Raw genomic sequence first — 19,438 nt, 5'->3', positions numbered from 1 at the left:
CATAGAAATGTAATAAAAATTAACATATACCATTCGCTATAGCAGGCTAAACTTTTAAATATTTTGAATAAACCCAATAAAAAATACACAAGAATCTGTAGAACTTTACTGAAGATTCTAAAAATAGGAACAGATGGAGTTATGTACCATGTTCATGGATGGAAAGACTCAATTATGTGAAGATATCAACTGTCCTCAAATTTATAAATTCATTACAATCATGAAACATATCAAGTTGATTTTAGAATTAATATGTAAGCCTTCAATGAGGAAATGACTTAATAAATCTTAGTATATTCGTACTGTGGAATGCAATGGATCAGTTAAGGATAATGAGGTAGATTTGTGCATATGAGTATAGCTGGACCCCGAAAACATATTTCTCTGTGGGAAAAAAGAAAGTTTCAGAACAATACATATAGTATGATACCACTTCATTAGAAAACACAAAACAATACTTTATACATTTTATTAGTACACGAATATACAGCTAATTCAATTGAAAAACATACAAAAAAGAATCACATTGAACTGTTTATTAACCATGGCTTTCTCAGGAGAGGGAGGATTGGGACAGAATGTAGAAAAATGTCCTAAGGTTCATTTCACCCACCTTTCAGAGTCTTATGTTTGCTTTATATATAAAACCCAGAGGGGTTAGTTGTGCTTAAGTGGAGGAACAATGAAAATTATGTCTATGCCATCTTCTGGAAATGGAAGTTCAAAACACAAGTTTTATAAGGACTAAAAAAAGAGGAAAATTTTTCCCTGGAGTCTCAAGGCATATCATAAAGATAAAGTAATAAATTTTCAATATTGGAGCAAGAATGAACAAATGTACTATTTTTGTTTATCTAGTTTAACAACTCCCCCCAAATTTACTTGCTAAATACAACCATTTTCTCCTTCTCCCTCCCTCCCTCCCTCCCTCCCTCTCTCCCTCTCCCTCTCTCTCTCTCTCTCTCTCTCTCTCTCTCTCTCTCTCTCTCTCTCTCTCTCTCTTGCTCATGATTTTGTGGCTCATGAACTGGGGAAGGACTCAGCTAGAGGATTTATCTCTGGCCCACCCGTGGTCAGCTAGGTCCTGGGCTAGAAGTCTCCTTCCAAGGTGGCTTTTCCTCGTGGTGACTCATTCTCCAGGACCTTTACTTATGGTGTCTTCAGGGTAGTGGCACTCTTATGTGGTGAAACCCACTAATCAGTTAGGTTACTTTGGACTTCAGGGAGTAGAAAAATCTCAAACTGGTTTTTAACAGTTAGGTGATTTCTTATCCCATGTGAAGTCCGAAGGCAGAGCAGTGCCCGGTGTGGCCCGTGATGTCATCAGGGCCCCAGATTCCTCCTGCCTTCCTCAGCATCACCTTCATCCCACATCTGGTTTTCCTTGAAGTTGCAAGGTGACTGCTGGTGGCAGTTTGGGCTTCGTGCTTCCTTGTTACATTTTCAGGAGAGAAAGAGAGTCACACCATGAAAATTCCTTCCCTTTTGTCTCATTCAGTCAACTGCAATTACAGCCACCAGGGGAGAGCTCATTGGCTTGGACCGATTTCCAGGGGTCGAATCAGCATTGATGAGTCAACCACAGTGGCCATGACACGTCTTACACTGTACTTATCAAAATTCCAAATTGACCAAACACATAGAGGTAAAATATAAAACTGTTAAAGCCTTAGGAAATGTTGGTGTAGGGAAGGCCGTTATAAGAGCCAAAAACTTAAAGCAATAAGAGAACGGATAAAATATTTTATTGCATCAAAATTTAAAATCTCTTTGTAACAAAGGGCCCTATAAACAAAGTTAAGAGACAAGAGACAGACTGGAAGAAAATGTTTGCAACATAGTTAATCTACAAAGGCCTAATATTCTAGAGGTAATCAATATTTTAAAAAAAAGACAACTCTGTGGAAAGAATGGACAAAGCATATGACAAGGCAGTTGGGAGAAAATGAATATATATTGCCAGTAAACTTAGGAAAACATGGGCAAGCTCACTTTTAATTTAGGAAATCCAAATGAAAACAAAATATAAGTTTTCACTCATCAAATTGCCGAACGTTTGAAAAATTTGATAGTATCCAGTGTTGAGCAGGGTGTGGTATAATGGAATTTTACAAATGCTGTTAACTAATGTATAAGTTAAGATAGCCATTTTGGAGAGGAGGGTGCTGATATCTGTTAAAATGACTAAGCCCCTGCTCTGTAACCCTTCTTTTCACTGCTCTGAGAGATACTTGCTCGTGATCACAAGGAAGTACACAGGAAGATGTTTGTACTGGTATAAACTGGAAACAGTCCTGACGGGGCTGGTTAAGCACCCTCTGTGTGTCCAGTGTGCCGTGTTATGCATAAAGGTCAAGGCAGCACCCTGCATAAGGATCAGGAAAGAATACTGATTAAATGTCTTTCCACTAGCTACTTAAGTCATTTTTTGTTTGTTTGTTTAAATGGAATCTACCCATTGTTTTCTTTGATGTCTTTGTAAAATCGGAGCGTCTCCTGTACGTCGTCGTTGCTCCTGTACTTACAGGGGGGTAGTAATACCACACAGGCGTTTTTGGGTTTGGGGAGTGCTTGTGTGCTTCAAGCTGAAGAGTTTTAGTTGGCCCCCTGCCGCTTGGGTGCCACCAAAAGAAATGGAATGAGTAATTTGAACACAAATGGGAGAAAGCAAGACTCATTTCCATCCCATGGAGAACTTGAATGTCTTCACCAGAAGGGCTGTCTGTTAACTTGGTGCTCGTTCAAAACCTTATTTGGGGCTAACGCTTTTTCATAAGGTGCCTTCATGTGCCTGAAATAATTCACAGAGATTGATTTGTAAAACATTCTGAATCAATTAAGGCTTTAATCAGCAAAGAAGCAAACTTCACATGGCTTGTGGACTAATTTTACCGTCTCCCATCAAAGTGAACCTAAGCTGAAAAAAGAAAACAATTACGAGGGTGCAATTATCTGTCCTGATTACTGCATTAGAAGGGTTTGTGTTTATCCGTCCCAGTGTAAAGGGTGGGTATCTTCTGTGGAAAACAATCCCAGCAGCTGCTGGGGTACAGGAACCTCACTGTGGTTACAGACGCTCCTTCATGCAGACCTCCTGGGAGTGAGGATTGACTTGGCATCCAGGAGACTCAAACTCTCAGCTTTATTTAGTGACTCAGCACAAAACAAAGGCTCCTGGGTATTGCTTTGTGTAAACATTTTTGAGAGCAAGTTTCCAAAAACTCCTTGCCAATGGTGGTGGGAGTTTCCTGCACAGACATCTCATTTGAATGACTACATCTGCAGATCTATCTGCTTACGCAATGATTAGGAAATTGGTTTCCTTTATTTAGACAAGCGCTCAGCTGTCGTCTGCGTATTAGAATAACATGGGGAGCTTTGGAAAGTCCCAGAACCCACCCAGACCTATGCCGTCAGAATGTGAGGGCAGGACGCCAGGCATAGGCACTTTTTAAATCTCCCCAGGTATTTCCAGTCTGCAGCCAAGATCGAGAACCCCTGATTGAGACAGCGTTCGCAGGGTAGTGCGGTCTCAGTCTGTGTTGCTATGATGTAGCAGCCGTGTCTTTTTAGAATAGAATAATTTTTGACAATTTATTCTTTTCAGTAAAGGCTATGTGTTAAATATATAACTAAAGGTAACTTTTGTGACCTTATCAGACTTCTTTCCCCCATATTTACGAATCAGAGATTCCTTTCTCAGATACTTCCTAATTCTCGATTTGGAAAATGTGGTCACCTGAATTATTTGTTAGGTAAAGCTTGGATAATCAGCGACTTTCATTTAGTCTCTTCCTTGTATTTACCAGAAATGTCATCCTTTTTCTGACAAAACTAGGATTTGAGATACTGGTGGCTCCTTTGGGGCATCTTCTCTTAGCTCCGTATTCCAGAGCTCCTTGGGGGTGGGGCAGGGAAGTGCTGGTGAGAACGTCCGGCCAATTCATTGTCATTCTCAACCATTCACCTCCGTCTCAAACTAGAATGTTCCCCTTGGCAGTGTGACCCAGACACCTTAGGAGGAACGCAGGGAGTAGATGGTATCACTCCTGCTCGTCTCCAGGGCGCCTTGCCTCTCACATCAGTGCACTTATCAGACAACTTCCTCTGAGAGAAGTTCTGGTAGAAACTTTTCTCAACATTTCCATCGATGTCTTAGTGCCCCTTTCGGCACCCCATGGCCAGCAGGTCCTTTTGTTAAAAATTGTGATAAAGTATGCATAACATAAAATTTACCATTTTAACCAGTTTTGAGTGTGCAATTAGTGGCATTGGGTATATTCACATTGTTGTGCAACCATCACCACTATCCATTTCCAGAGCTTTCCCATCTTCCCAAACTGAAACTTTGTACCCATTACACAATAACTCCTGTTATTCCCTCCACCCATAACTTCTCTTCCACTTTCTGTCTCTGTGAACTGGGTTACTTCAGGTACCTCATCTACGTGGAATTATACAATATTTGTCCTTTTGTGTTAGACTTCTTTTGCTTTTTAGCATAATGTTTTCAAGCTTCATCCACGTTGTAGCAGGTGTGAGAATTTCCTTCCTTTTCAAGGCTGATTAACATTCGAGTGTATGGGTGGACCACATTTTGTTTATCCATTCATCCGTCAATGGACACCCGGATTGTTTTCACCTTTTGGCTACTGTGAATAATGCTGCTATCAACATGGATGTGCAAATGTCTGCTCAAGTCTCTGCTTTCAGTTCTTTTGGTCATATACCAAGGAATGGAATTTCTGAATCATATGATAATTCTATGTTTAACTTTTTGAGGAATGCCATCTTGTCCTCCACAGTGGCTGCACCACATCACATTACCAACAGCAACGCCCAAAGGATGCAGTTTCTCCACATCCTTGCCAACACTTATTTTCTGTTTTGTTTTTTATCCCAGTAGACATTCTAATGGGTGTGAAGCAGTGGGCTGGCCCATCTTTAGTACAACTGTGTCTGGAATGCGCTTACTTCTAATATTTTCACACACAAAAAATGATATTCTTTTTAGGTAAAATTTGGGGAGGGGCTCCAAAAGCTCTGTATAGAGATAGGCAACAATTCTCCATTTGCACCCTTACACTCAACCAAACTTTCTGTGATACCTGCAGCCTCCAGGTCCTACCTCTTTTTCTGGGTTCTACAGTATTCACTTTTTAAAGGTATCTTTTTAAACAGGCACTTGAGTTGTAACTTGCCATCAATTCTTTTCTTCCAAGAATGTGTTGTATCGCCTCTTCTGTTTGCCTTGTACTTAGAGAACAATAATTTTTAAAAAATCTTTTACTGTCATTTTAGAAGCATTTGGGGAGGGAGAGAGAGTAAATAATACGCTAACATCTGTGATGGTTTGAGGAGCCCAATAAACAATAACCCCTCTTTCCTGCCTGAGTTCTCAACCTATGGAATAAGACAAAAGGGGAAGGCAGATAGGAGGTTAAAATAGTATCTTTATGACTAATAAAGCAGATTTTGGAGGCGTGGCTGGGATCTGCAGGAAAGTGGGTTTGCTAACACCAAAACCAGAGTTGAATTTAGCCACTCAGTCCTGGGCGGCCCTGGGCAGCACGCGTGCAGCTCCAGGAGGAGCAGGAAGGAGCAGGGCAGGTGCACCTTCTGTGGGCTGGGTAGCCTGCCTAGGAAAGAAGAAGAGGGGAAACTAAGCTGAGCACACCCTGTCTATGTATTTTTCCCAAATCCACTAATTAGCTAAGTCACACGTCTCCCCAGTGAGGGAAGGAAGGACAGGGCAGAAAGAGACAGAGGAAGAGATCAGGAGTAGACGTCTCTCTACAAACAAGGAAGCGGAAGTGAGCAAGAAGCATTTTCCCCAGGAGGAACCCTCCAGATTTAGCAGTCTCCTTTGCTCCTACTTGAACTTCATCTCCTGCTGCTGGGGTTGCTAGCGTTTTCCAGACATTTATTCAGCTTTCCATCATTCAAACCCCTTCCCCTAGACATCAGGCAGGAATAGAAAGAATATACCCTGGGTGCTGGTCTTGGAGAGTGAAGTATGTCCAAGGAGATGAGATTTACAGGAAGCCATGTTGGAGCCACTGTGAAGCGGGCAGAGTGAGAGGGGAGGAAAAAGAGGGGTGAAAGTGGGTGTTTGGGTAGACAGAGCCTCCTGACAAAGGGAGGCTGGAATTAGCCTTAAGAGAGTGAGTCTGACAAAGAGAGAGAATGGGGAAGGGCAGTTCATCCTTCTCCCTTTGAAGGGATGTTGGAAGGTGGTAGTAGTATGACCACAGGCTCAGAAATTTTTTTTACATGTAATGTGCCATTTACCAAAATTCTGTCTGCATGAAGAAATGATGGAACAGCCCCCAGCTAGAAGCGAGGTGACTAGTCACCTCAGTTCTCAACACATCAGTTTTATGGGTTTTCTTCTGTGTAACCCACATACAGCCCAAGATCCCTACCACTAATGTCTTTCCAGAAAGTATTTTGAGGTTCGCAGAGAAAGGAAGCCTTTGCAGTCCTAAGTGAACAAGCTTTAAATATGCATTTGGAAAAACAAAGAGAAGAGCAGTGAACACGGCACTGTATACACCTGAAAGGAGATTTGATACCTGCCTGAAAGGAAAGGGGACCACAGTAACAGAGCCGAAGGCAAAGGGAATAGAACATCATGATTGTACGTTATTAGTTGAGTCAGATAGTTTACAGTGAATGACGTGAGCCCTTTTGATTATTGGGAAGCTGATTGCCCTCATCTAGCACAGCCACGTCAGAACCTCTGTTAGGTCTCAAACCACTTCGAAAGGCTGATTCACTCACATATTCATTAATTCAGCAAATATCGATTGGGCCTGTCTCTCTCTCTCTGCCTAGACCTGTTCCAGGCTCTGGGAGTTCAGTGGTGACCCTGCTCTGATGAGCCCCATTCCGAGGGGAAGACAGACAGCAAATAGGTGCCTCTCTGCAGCCCTTCAGAGGCTGATGTGTGCTCTGAATGATGAAAGGGGCACAGAAAAAGCACAGAAGGTTTAGGAAGGAAGGGATTTGTTAGGTTTAGGAGAAGGAGGCCAGAGTAGCTGGAGCGTCACTGCCAAGGGGGAGTGTAGTGTGAGATGGTGAACGCTGCTGACCAGCTCTCCGAAACAGTGCGCCCACTCACACAACGGTTCACGCGATCCCAGGGAGCTTATGGACGCCCCGCACCTCCCACCCAGAATCCATGGACCACAGATTAGTGCAGGAGAGAGACCGGGGGCATGCAGAAACCAAGCTGGTTAGAGTGAGGAAGCATACCGTCCCCTGCGTGGGAACCACATGATGCGTTTTAAGGGCAGTGACGATGGAGAAACAGTGTGAGAGAAAGGATTGGGACCCACTGTGAAGGACTCAGTTTCCCAGCTGAAGAGCTGGAATTTGACCCCATTGGTCATGGGAGCTGGGTTGCCAAGAGAGTGAACGGCCTTGAGTCCACAGCGCTCAGCTCAGTGGCCAGTGTGGTGGCGAGGCTGTGGGTTCCCTGAAGGGTTCAGGCTGGAGGACGCAGCCATCCCCTTTCCTCTGCCCTCCTGGCGAATTAACGAGGAACAGTGGGAGATTGTAGAGCTGGCTGTTGTAAGTGGGTTTTCATCCCTGGCACTGATGGAAACGTCCTACTTCTCCAAGTGATGACATGAGAACTAAGGGAAATTAAGGTTCAACCAAACACAGAAAAACCACGTTTGGTGATTTTATTGTGTTGGATTAAGGTGAAATAAGAATTGGTCTTGGTTGATCAGTCTGAGGAGATGAGCTCAAACTGGCTGAAGGGAAAAAAAGGGCCTTGAACACAGGAGAGAAAAAAAATTGAACTCTTAATTGAAAACATATTTTCCCCAATCACGTTCAGAAATTAGACTTTGATTATTTTGGTGTGAAGATATATGAAAACGTAGGTCCTTTTGATTAAAACATGTTAAAGAAAACCCTTAAGATACACTTTTGGATCTCTAGGTTATTTTCCAGCTTTGAGACAGTGGGGTCTTTATAATCAGAATTGTCTTCGGAAATAATGGTGTGTTTTATTTCTTAGCTATCATCTGTTGGCTGTTCATGGTTTTCCACTGCACTGTGTGTTCTCTTTTGTGTTTGTTTTTCTTTCATGGAAGAGATAAGTGCTTTCTGGCGACCATTACTTATCCTTTATATCTTCCCAGAGATGATCCAAGTTCACAGATTACATAAAGTGTCTCATAAAAACCCTATTTCATAACTCGAGAGTCATTTTGGTTTGAATGTTTAGCAGAATGTTAATTCTGTCATTAGCTTCCATGACGAAGGATTGCAACTCTGTGGTGTGTGAAGTTTAGAAGAAATGCCCAAACTGATAAGTCATAGGTCAGCCTTATAAATTGGAAGGAAATGTAATCAAGTGACCTGACAATTACCCACTAGGAATGTTATCGTTTATTGTGTATTAATGAACAATAAACAAACCTGTCACCGATCACTGATTCTGAAGAAAATACACTGCTTGGTTTATTTCAGTGACTGGTCTCATCTGAGCAAGGAGATTTGTCTCAGGGAAGCACTGTGGTTATTAAATACCATCAAGAAGGCCCTTGATATAATGAGATTAAAACTGTCTGTACAGAGGAACTAGACTTTATTAAAAAAGAAATAGGAAAAGAAAGCCACCTTATCAAAGTTGGCTTTACAGACTGGGTGACATCTGGTTAATAAATTTGCTCTTTTTGTGGAAAACACAATTTGCGTTACTATTAGATGAAATAAAGTATGTGGAAGTCTTCACAACCAGGTGATGTAATATGCTCTGCTACTCTGGTCAAACCCTGTTCTTTCCTCTATACTTTTCTTCCACAAGAATTTACCAGTATTTTAATACTGCATTCTACCATGATAAACAGCTTGGACTTTCATTCTAATTTTAGAATTAGCATGAATATAAATCTATACTCTTGTTTATTCTGTTTCTTCAGAAACTAAGGGCACCTCTAAGGGCACATAAGTTACATGTAGTATAGCATATACCTTTTTCTCCATAACAGAAGTTAAATTGCAAACATTTCTGTTAATGTATGTTCAAGAGCTACTGTTTATAAAAAAGGTATCCTTTTAGCCTTCAGAGTGAGAAACATCTACATTGCTTGCTTTTGTTGCCTAATATCCTGAGATGAATAAATGATGTGTACAGTATCATTGCTCTGTTCAAGAAAATGTAAATTACTGTATTACATTGTCGAAAGGCAGTAATACAGAAGGGAAATATGAGGTTGATTGACATTTCTTGTTGGGGAAAAACAAAGCTAACTCTGGTGGTTCTTATAGGGGATTCTGATTGGCTGCAGAGCATTGTCAGTTGAAGATTTCTTTAAAAAACATAAGTGGGAACTAACACGGTGTGCATTTTGGCACAGCTGCATTTTTCATTTCTCTAAGATTTCCACCGGGGGAGCAAAGCCCAGAGGGAAGTGGGGCGGTAGGAAGTCAGCGTTGGCTCTGAGCTTTTCAAAGCCCCATCTCCTCTCCTGGATAACTCCTCCTCCTTCTCCTGCATGCTCCACACCCCACAGGCCAGGTGCATTTTCCTTGCCTATGAGAAGATGTAGGCACGCTGCTTTTGACTCTTTGAAATTGAGGATTTTGAGACCTCGCCAAGAGGAGGACGTGGGCTGTCTCGGGCAGTCACCTGGGCGTGGGAGTGCCATGCTGCCCAGTAGAAGGGAGAAGGGCTCACGTGGACAGTTCAGACCAGAAGCTACCATAGCGCATCGCATGCAGCCTTTAACTAATCATACATGGATTCCTTTGGTCCCACGGGGTAGAAGAAGAAAATGCTGTTTAAATAATTTTATTTGAAAGAAATGCCATCTGATATTTAACATTCCCTGAGTATTACAACTTAAGTGTCTCATGGATTTACTCTGGATCATCCATCTGAGTGTAACGTGAAAGCTTCAGTGTAAATGGAGTACATACTGTCGTTGTGTCATTAGAAGTAAAAAAGATCAAAATAATAGAGGGCATTTAAAAATGCATTATTCTTTAATACAGAGCCTTTGTCAGCACTCAGAAAAGTTTATGTAAAGCCGTATAATGCTTTGCTTTGAAGATTCCATAAAGATATTACAATCTAGAGGCCAGAGTTTCTATGAGTTTTTGATATGTTAAAATTAACTCTCTTATTCTATGAATTTATTCTAATATATCAATTAATGGCCACTTCTCACTTTTACAGCTCTTTGCCCCGCTTAAGCTAAGGCAGCTGACCTTATGTGCCAGTCTCTGGGGGAAGAAGTTGACAGCTATCAGGAACAAAATAAGTGCTCGGTGAGGGCGTAACTGTTACACTGAACAGGTTGGACATAGAAGGATGCAACAGCTTTTAAATAAATATCCTTACTTCTTGTCTCTCACTGTCATTTCAAGACATTCTCCTTAGACCAGTCTTTCCCTGACCCCTTGGGGGAAATCTCCAGCAGGTGCTATTACCTTTTTTTAAAAGAAAGTAAACTTTTAATTTTAAATAATATTAGATTTATAGAAGAATTACATAGTACAGAAAGTTTTGTATACATTTTATCTAGTTTCCCATAACATTAACATTTTTTGTAACCATAATACATTTATCAAGACTAAGAAATTAACGTTAGTACAGTACCATTAACTAACCTACAGAGTTTATTCAGATTTCACCTGTTTTCCCACTTAGGTCCTTTTTCTGTTGCAGTATCCACTCCAGGCTGTCATGTTACATTTAGTTGTTATGTCTCCTTATTCTCCAATCTGTAAAAGTTTCTCATTCTTTCCTTGTTTTTCATGACCTTGACATTTTGGAAGGGTCAGGTATTTTGAAGAGATTATTTGGTATTGAATTGAATCTATAGGTCAAACTTGAGAGAATTCGACATCTTCACTACATTGATCTTCCATGAATATGGTGTACCTCTCCATTTATCTAGGTCTTCTTTGATTTCCTGCATCAGTGTTTTATAGCTTTTAGCATACAGATCCTGCACAAATTTTGTTAGATTTATACCTATGTATTTCTTTTCTTTTTTGTTTGTTTTTGGTACTAGGGTAAATGGTGGGTTCTTTTTTTCCCACAAATTCTCATTGTTTATTGCTAATATACAGGCATACAATTGACTTTCATAAATTGATCTGGTACCTTGTCATCTTGTGAAACTCACTTATTCTAGGAGCTTTTTCATAAATTCTTTAAGAGTTTCCACATAGACAAGTCATCTCATTTGTAAATAGAGACAGTTTTCTCTCCTTCTCTTCAATCTGTATTATGTCCTTTTCTTGCCTTCTTGTATAGGTTAGGATTGAATAGGCTGTTGAATAGGAGTGGTGGAGAAGACATCCCTTCCTTATTCCTGACCTTAAAAGTCCTCAGTCTTTCTCTGTTAAGTATGATGTTAGCTGTAGGTTTTTTGTGGATATCCTATGTTTGGTTAAGAAACTTTCCTTTTTTTTTTTTTTTTTTTTTTTTTTTTACCATTTGTTGAGAGTTTTATCATGAATGAATGTTGAATTTTATTAAATTCTTTTTTTCTGCATCTATTGAGATGTTCATATGGTTTTTCTTATCTAATCTGTTAATAAGATGAATTACATTGATTGTTTTTTTTCAACATTGAACCCACCTTCTAGTCCTGGGATAAACTCCACTTGGTAATGATGTATGTTTCTTTTGTACACTTTTTATATTCCTGTATTCAAATTTTTTATATTTTGTTGAGAATATATACATCTATATTCATGAAGGGTATTCATCTGTAGTTTTCTTTGCTTGTAATGTGTTTATCTAGCTTTGGTATTAGGGTAATGCTGACCTCATAAAATGAGTTGAGAAGTATTCCCTTCTCTTCTGTTTTCTGTAGAGTTGGTGTGTTTGGAAGATTTCACCACTGGTACTATCTGGGACTGGCATTTTGTTTCATTTTATTTTTAAATGCTTCAACTACAACTATAATTTTGTTAATACATATATGACTTTTTTGATGAATTAATACTTTTGTCATCATAAAATGTCCACCTTTATTTGTGATAATATGCCATGCCGTGTTTTGAAGTATGCTTTGTTTTAAGTTTTAAATGAAATTAATATGATAAGCATAAAAAAAATAGATATATATGACTATTCAGGTTATGTTTTTCTTCTTGAGTGAGTTTTGGTAACTTGTTTCTTTCAAGGAGTTAGTCCTTGTCATCTGAGTTATCAGATTTATTGGTGTAGAATTGTTTGTGGTATTTCTTTATTATCTTTTTAGTATATATGGTGTCAATAGTAATGTTCCCTCTCTCTTTTCAGTATTTGTAATTTGTGTCTTCTCTCTTTTCTCAATCATCCTGCCTAGACGTTTATTACTTTTTTTATATATATTTTTTAAAAAACAACTTTTGGTTTCATTGAACTCTGTACCTCTTTTCTGAAAACTCTTATCATGACTGCTATAGAGTTTATAATATACATTTTAAAATAATTTGAATCTACCTTCAAATAGTCTTATACTGTTTCATGTATAGTATACAGATCTTTTGACAGTATATTGCCAATTCTTCCCTCTCATCTCTTTTACTATTATCATCATAATATTACTTTTAAATATGCTATCAACACACAATACATTCTTACCATTACAGCTTTAAACAGTCAGTAGTCTTTTACATAATTTAAAAATAAGAAAAGTATTTTAGGACTTCCCTGGTGGCCCAGTGGTTAAGAATCCGCCTGCCAATTCAGGGGACACAGGTTCAAGCCCTGGTCCAGGAAGATCCCACATGCTGTGGAGCAACTTAGCCCGTGAGCCACAACTACTGAGCCTGCACTCTAGAGCCCGCAAGTCACAACTACTGAGCCTGTACTCTAGAGCCCGCAAGCCACAACTACTGAGCCCACGTGCCACAACTACTGAGCCCGTGCTCTAGAACCTGCGAGCCACAACTACTGAAGCCCGCATGCCTAGAGCCAGTGCTCCACAACAAGAGAAGCCACCGCAATGAGAAGCCCACGCACCGCAACAAAGAGTAGCCCCCGCTCGCCCAACTAGAGAAAGCCCATGTGCAGCAATGAAGACCCAACGCAGCCAAAATTATTCAATTAATTAATTAATTTTAAAGGAAGAAAAGTATTTTAATTTACCTTCATTTATTTCTTTGTGTGTATTCAAGTTCCAGAGAACTGAAACTGCAGGGGCAAACAACTAACTCCAAATCTAGAAAGAGATAGGCACCTCCAGGGAGAAACAGGACCTGAGCATTGCATTGCTTACCTGGGACAGACGCCACTGGGCAGGACTGAAGCCCACAGGAAGATTCAGCTGCAAGTTGTAATAAATTGTCTAAGGTCAAGTGTGGGCTGGTGTGACTGTGCAGCCCTAAGGGCCACGGGCGTGCAGGCACTCATAGCCTAGTGCAGAGCTTCCTCCAGAGCCCTACAGGGCGCTCACAGGGAAGGTCGACGGGAGTCTTAAGAAAGCTCCCCTCCTGGGGCTGGCTGGGGGAGAAGAACAGCAGCCGCTGCTGAAACTCTGCCCAGACCCATCTCTTCTGTTCCCTCAGGAACAAAACCCCTCACCTGCAGGGGGAAGGACAGCACAACCGCAGCCTTTAGGCACTGGTGGAAACCTACAGCAGCCGGAAGGGGCAAATGGCAGTCGCCATCAATGCTGCCCGTACCCATCTCCTCTAATCCCCCTGAAAAACAAAAGCCTTACGATTCACGTGAAAGAGCAACAAAAGTGTAGCAGGAGAACACTGTGGAACCTAGTTGGGTGGGGGGCTCTGCCTCTGGGGGAGAGACAGAAACACATGCCAGGCCAGCATGGCGCATAGGGGAGGAACAGGAACGCCTGTTAGGGTCACAGCCCTGAGCCCCAGGTTCACAGGGCCCTGCAGCTTCCGTTCTCTGGCAGTTCCAAGAAGAGGCATTGGTTTGCGCTTTGTCCGGCATTTTTCTGTTCTAATCGTGGAGGTGATGCTCTCTACAGGTAGAAGCTGACAGCAGAGTTGCACGATATCCCGTCTCTACCGTTTACCTTCCAAGTCACTCTCAGAAAAACAAACACTCCTTCACTCCCTTTAATACCCACATTATCCCCAGTTCAGAAATTGCACTGGCAGAACACACAGGAGAGGCTCTGGAAGCTGTTCGTTCCCCCCTGCTCTTTTCAGGCTTGTGTGGAACAGGCAGCCTGCAGCGGGGAAGGGGCTCGTGGCTGGCTTCTCCCATTTCCCCACTTCTGTTTCTCCTCTCTCTGTCTCCCAGCTAGCTCAACCCTCCCCGTCTGCAGACTTGCGGACAGAGGAAGGAAAGATTGACTAGAGGTTGGGTTGGGGAAGGGATATAAAGAGGATGCAGGAAAGTTCGTATTTGACTAGTACTTTCTTGAACGTGCATAGGTGTTTAAAAGCGAAGTTCTCCCGTGAGAGCCCTTGTGAATCCTGAGACCAATTCATGCTGGGAATCTTCAGCTACAGATCCCTTAATATGGAAGAATGCACCTCCTCCAGCCTGCAGGTCCTTGTGTTCCCTTCCTTAGCCCCTAGGTACCAGGTGCTACCTTCTTTCACTTTCCAGGCAGTTCTCTTGGGCAAGGTCCAAGACGATGCCAAACTGGCTCAAACACGATCCATGGGAAACTTCCACACTGCCATGGGTGGGAGGGTAGTTACATTCCCAGGGGCGGCTCTTGTACTGTAGGCACTTTCTCCAGTCCTTTTGCGTGGTCTGGTGTGAGTTGGACACCAGCTTGTTGTTTACCCTCAAATTGCCAGGGACACATAACCAAACTCTGCCAGGGGTCTGCTGCAGCCCCAGTCGCTTGACTTGAGGTGAACTGGGATAAAGGTTAGATTCCCAGCATTCTGATAACTTTCTCCAAATTTTTTTTCTAATCTCCAGCTTTTTTGGTGCTACTTTCCCCAGTCTCCTTTAGGTTGCAAATTTGCAAAACAGGTTTCTGTAGCTGAAAGTTTCAGAACAGATTTTTTACATCCAATGTTGCAGGTCTGGCTTTGAGATCTTACACTGTGGGATATGGAAGGAATCATTACTTAAATTTCTTGGGGCCTCAATAGAACTAAGACAGGAAGAATCCAATATTATCATCCTCTTATCAGCACTTATTCTATTTAAGAGAATGGATGCTTTCAGTAACTGGTTGCAGGACATTACTTTTTCTCTGGATGTTATTTTTACAATTTTAAAATGTGAAATAGATGACTCATAACATCCTAAGATACTTCAAGTTTAAGATACTAAAGATTACATTTCGGATTTCAAACCTCAAAATACAATGCTATAGTAGATCTTCAGTGGCCAAAGGAAAGATTTTTTTTAAAGGGACATGGATACTTACTTTCTTTTGACATGGTGGCACTTTTAATCAAGATAAGTGACCATGCTTCCATGTGAAGTAGCTAAGGTGGGATATAGATACTGAGCTGCATTCACCAAGCCTTAGCATTTTAATACTTTACTCTGTGTCCCCAAAACAATTTTGGGGGGTTGAAATATATCTTAATATTAACAGGGATTGGTAAAAATAAATTATACATTGTTCTTTCTGTAAAACAAAGACTTATTGGATAAGGTAAATAACCTCTCTCTCTGTCCTCCCATTGGTCTTATGTATAAATTTTAATTCTTAGATCGAGAGGTAGCATGTTCATAGATGAAACGGCACAGTTAAAAGATCCAGCTTCAGAATTAGAGAGAACTAGATTCAAATTCCAGCCAGGAGCAGATCCTAACCAATCAGAATGAACTCTGACTAATCAGAATGGTCACCCGACCTATCAGAGAGCCCCTAACCCTGGTCACCCGACCTATCAGAGAGCCCCTAACCCTGGTCACCCGACCTATCAGAGAGCCCCTAACCCTGGTCACCTGACCTATCAGAGCGCCCCTAACCCTGGTCACCCGACCTATCAGAGAGCCCCTAACCCTGGTCACCCGACCTATCAGAGAGCCCCTAACCCTGATCACCCGACCTATCAGAGCGCCCCTAACCCTGGTCACCCGACCTATCAGAGCGCCCCTAACCCTGGTCACCCGACCTATCAGAGAGCCCCTAACCCTGGTCACCCGACCTATCAGAGCGCCCCTAACCCTGGGTCACCCGACCTATCAGAGAGCCCCTAACCCTGGTCACCCGACCTATCAGAGCGCCCCTAACCCTTACGCTAGTGTGGCCTCAAGCCGCTGGGCATCACCCCTTCTCTACTGTCCCTGCCCTCAGCACCTCTGAGCCTTGGTTTCTTCCAGATGTGGGGACAGTCCTCTCTGTCTGGCAGAGCTGTTGTGAGGACTCACTGAGGGAACAGTGGCTCCCTGCACACAGTAGGCCCTCAGCAGACGGCAGCTGTTATGACGTTGTGAGATGTCAGGTATCTCAAAGAGATGAAGAGCCTATGCTCCTCAGCTGCCTCCTACTTCTGAGCCTGCCCTGAGTCCATGTCATCTGGGGGGTGGTTAATCCATCAGAGATGTGAACTATATGTGATGGAGGCTTCGCTCTGTTTTCCAGTTAGGAATCTTTACGTGATTTTCCCATTTTAATTATGGCTATAAAAGTATGAAAAAAGGAGAGAATACAGAAAAAGTAAGAAAAAGGAATGTAAAATCACCTGTATGCTATCATAGAGAATTAACCACTGTCAACTTTGGAGGTATAGCCTTCCAAATTTTTTTTGAAAATATAAAAACATGTACAGGAATGGTATTATATGAAATATAATGTTCTATAATCTCCTTTTCACTTAATGCTATATCATAGACAGGTTTCCATGTCAGTATATAACATCATCATAGAATGTCATTATATGGATTTTCCAAATTAAATAAATTTGGAATAATGTCCATCAGTGGACATTTAGCTTACTTCCAGTGAACTGCAGTGATCTCCCTTATACGTATGTCTTTTCATACATATATGGTTATTTTCTTAGAAAACAGTTTTAGAAATGGATTTGCTGGACAGAAGGAAAGCATATTTTAAATGCGACGTATTATCAAATTCACTTGGAAAGGCTGTTGTAAGTTACACCCCATTAAAGCATATATAGCATTCAGATCTCCACATTTGAGAGTTTTAGAATAAAATAAAATATTTCTATATTCTTTGATGAGAGCATTTTCTTCACATTTTCTCCCTAAAATCAAATAGTATATTTAAAAAAATTTTTTTCACATTAAAGTTTTTAAAAATTCACTTATCTAAAAAATAAAAGCTTTTAACTGCAAACCAAATCCTTCGGTCATAGTGACTATTAAAACTGTACTCATCGGAATCAAAGTGGGGCCTTCAATTCCGTCTTGGAGAAGCGTCTCTCTTTAGAGATGAGCAAAGGGAGGCCTGAAGTCAGAGGGCGGGAGAGTGTCCTAGATCCTCTTTGTCACTTCCCGTCACCTGCCTCCTCATCTTGGAATAGTCATCATTTCTACTCCTAGATGAAATATTATTTTTCTCTTAACCTCAGGGCTGCCCTGTGACATTTAAGTTGTTTTAATAGAAGAGTATAACATGCATACAGAAAAGTATAAAAATCTCAGCTGAATGAATTATTACAGAGTAAACACACCTGTGTAATCACCACCCAGGTCAAGAACAAAAAAATTTTTTATTAACATTTTCTAATACAGGTGACCATAATGAAAAATGTATAATTGTCCTGCATGTTCCTTAAACTGTGACCTTTACATCAGACCGTCAATAATTTCTCTTTGAGAGAATGTACCCAATTGGTCTCTCCTCCTCTATGCTTCTCTGGGGGCGATTAATTCTCAGTATTCTGTGTGTAGTAACTTGCCTGGTTTTTAGATTATCCACAGCACTGAAAAAGCTCTCAATATTCTTACTCTTTGACAGTGAAACCAGACCACGAAATTGTAAGGGCAAAACACGGCGGTACGCAAAAGCATGTAATTGAAGGTACATTGCTGTACCTGCTGGCCAGAAACCAGATGTGAACCGTTTAGCACACGTTATTGTTTGGATAAAGGTGGAGGTACAATAAGGAACTGTGCACTTTGCATCAGGGAACGTGGCAGGGAATTAGAAGTGCCTGTGAGATTATATGGTGCGGCAGCCAGCAACACAGGCCTGGGAGCTCAGCCGTTTGCCTGCAGGCGCAGTGCTCGATGGATGCAGAGGCCATAGCCTGCCTCCTGGACCCGGTGCCAGGCTGTGCCTCACAACTGGAGCGGAGAAGATTCGAAGTCGGCCTCACCTCCCAGCTCCTCCAGGCTCCCTTCACCCTTCCCTGCCTGTTCAGGATGGACACCTGCTTTAATCTTGTTGTTCAGTCAGTAGCTTTTGCATTATCTTTCTTTTTTGTGGTGAATGTACCCTTTTTCTACTCTTTTTTCCTGCACGAACACCACCTTGCCTGCACTGCTTCCCCTGCCTGTAGAAAAGTTACAGCCTGGTCTGTAGCGGAACAGTGCTCTGATTAAAGTGATTAAAACTATATACAGCATGCATAATTAACCTTTGCGCGGCTGTCACCGCGAGCTGATGCACGGAGCTGATACTGTGTCTGTCTGTGGCAGCCGGCGTATGCCACATGACCATTTTTTTTTTTTTTCCTGCAGAATTTTAATCACTTGAGATAAAGAGCCAGGAGAGAGATCAAGGCTGTATTAATCCTCTCAATGGCTTTATAATTTCCCTTCTATTCTGCTGCTGGTAATCAAGAAAAATAATGCAGCCTTAATCCTAGATGCCAAGGTCAATCATCTCCGTGCCCTTTGATAGCAAGGATGTCATTATGAAAAGATCTTAATGAACGTAACTCTCGCCGTGCTTCGCAGAGAGAAGGGTGTGTTCTGCGACCCCAGGATGGTGAGGTGGGCCTTCACTTCTGGCAAAAATAATTGTTAAGTGTTAGCCCTATTAGAAATGAGTGCCTAATAGCCGGTCAGGGCTGCAGCCCGGCCACACGCAGCAGCGGGCGGGCGAGTGAAGAACTGGGGAGGGAGTGGTGCCGGCCGCTGGGTGGGGAGGGCCTGGCCGGGTGACGAGCTGTCGGCCGCACCGCCGGCTGGCCGCAGGCACAGGGCAGCAGGGACACGGCCCTGCGTGCGCTCGGCCACCTCCCCGGGGGGCTGCCAAGATCCAAATACAAGTGCAGCAGCGCACAGATGTGTGGTGACATCTTAAGACAATGCCCTGTTGTTCTTTTTAAGAACATGCAGACAGGTGAGAAACAGATCCTTTCAGCCCAGAAGCACCTGAGCTAAATTCCCAGACAGCCGCTTGCTGCTCCACCCACACCCCCTCTTATTCGGTTTTCCCCAAAACCCGTCCCCCCGGTGGAGGCGACACGAAGGGAGCTGACACAGCCTTGACAGGAGGTCACAGGGCAGGCGGCTGAGCGCAAGGCCAGCGCGAGGGCTTCAGCTCCGCCGCAGGGGCAGGACGCCTTAGGAAGCCTCCGCGGGGCGGTCGTTCATCCTGCTGGGAAG

The 19,438-nt window shown here is 42.3% G+C and overlaps 1 protein-coding gene across 9 annotated transcripts in view; it reads left to right on the top strand.

Annotated features, from left to right (window-relative positions):
- Positions 1 to 19,438, top strand: part of SDK1 (sidekick cell adhesion molecule 1) — an 829,158-nt gene that overhangs the window by 518,023 nt on the left and 291,697 nt on the right. The window lies entirely within an intron of this gene.

The sequence above is a fragment of the Balaenoptera borealis genome, assembly GCF_965194805.1.
Source record: "Balaenoptera borealis genome assembly, chromosome: 16".
NCBI lineage: Eukaryota > Metazoa > Chordata > Mammalia > Artiodactyla > Balaenopteridae > Balaenoptera > Balaenoptera borealis.
Note: the sequence above shows the minus strand (reverse complement) of the source record. Positions and strands in the feature narration are given on the sequence as shown.